The sequence below is a fragment of the Haliaeetus leucocephalus genome, unplaced genomic scaffold (assembly GCF_000737465.1).
Source record: "Haliaeetus leucocephalus isolate CR32 unplaced genomic scaffold, Haliaeetus_leucocephalus-4.0 Scaffold384, whole genome shotgun sequence".
NCBI classification, from domain to species: domain Eukaryota; kingdom Metazoa; phylum Chordata; class Aves; order Accipitriformes; family Accipitridae; genus Haliaeetus; species Haliaeetus leucocephalus.
In genome coordinates this window covers 3,939,949-3,940,423 of record NW_010972820.1, presented here as the reverse complement: position 1 = coordinate 3,940,423, position 475 = coordinate 3,939,949, and positions in this window count along the sequence as shown.

Genomic DNA, 475 nt, shown 5'->3' with positions numbered 1-475 from the left:
GTTATGTGAGAGGGAGAGCCTGGGAGCCGATAAAGGGGATGGGGAGGCGGCAATGTCTGTCTGCCCATCGGTGTGAGGAGCAGTGACAGGCGCAAACTTTTCCCCGTGCCATTAATGAACCAATTAAAGAGTTGGGCTCCTCACCCCGGGAGAGCTCTCTGCAGGCTGCCGGGCTCAGGGACTCAAGGTAGGTACAAGAAGATCACAGCCCACCACAAGCTGCCAGCCTCAGCAAGGAGCCGCAGTGATGTGCGGGGCTAAGCTGTGGGTCGCTTCGCCCCCGGTGGAAAAAGAGGAAAAAAAAAAAAAGAAAAAATAGTAATTTGGTTGGGAAAATGTGATTTTGGGGGGGGATTCCGGCTCGGGGCAGGGCTGGGCAGAGCGTGCCTCCCCTGGCTGGGGAGCGGCTGGGGCAGACACCCCCCCACTCGGGGAATGAGGGGAGCACCCGAGACGAGGGGAAATTTAAAAAAAA